The sequence below is a fragment of the Penaeus monodon genome, chromosome 20 (assembly GCF_015228065.2).
Source record: "Penaeus monodon isolate SGIC_2016 chromosome 20, NSTDA_Pmon_1, whole genome shotgun sequence".
NCBI classification, from domain to species: Eukaryota; Metazoa; Arthropoda; class Malacostraca; order Decapoda; family Penaeidae; genus Penaeus; species Penaeus monodon.
Window position 1 is genome coordinate 19,942,458 of NC_051405.1, and position 540 is coordinate 19,942,997.

A 540-nucleotide genomic window follows, 5' to 3' on the forward strand; every position below is an offset into this window, starting at 1 on the left:
TGTACAAAGTCTACGGAACAAATCCCATGTTTTACTACCATGTATTATTCTCTAAATTTGAAAAAATCAAGCGATAACATTCTCACCTCTACCTCATACCACGCTTTTCATATTTATAGCAAAGCCACGTTTATTCCTTGTCAGTGCTTACTCATTCGCACCAAATAAAGGTGACCTTCGCATGGAGATGGGAGGTCGAAAGTCACAGTGGCTAAACCTGTTCCTTTTGTCTTCATGTAGAGGTAATCGGAATATATTAGGTCACTATGTCCCCAGCATATTGTATGGTAATACCTGTTTCTCTTTCCCACCTCTGTTAGTATTCTTTCGTCTTCTTTGTCTCATCTTTTCGCTTTTTTTTAATTTCCTTTTGTCACATCATTTCATGAAGGTTCTTAATATTGATTGTAGAAAAGAAAAAAAAAAGAGTTTTGATTAACTTATTCATTTCCATTTTGTTTCACTTCTATTTTTTCTCCTTCGTTTATCATTATTGTCTGCTTTTTCTACGTGATTATGCTAAAACTATGAAAATCGTTC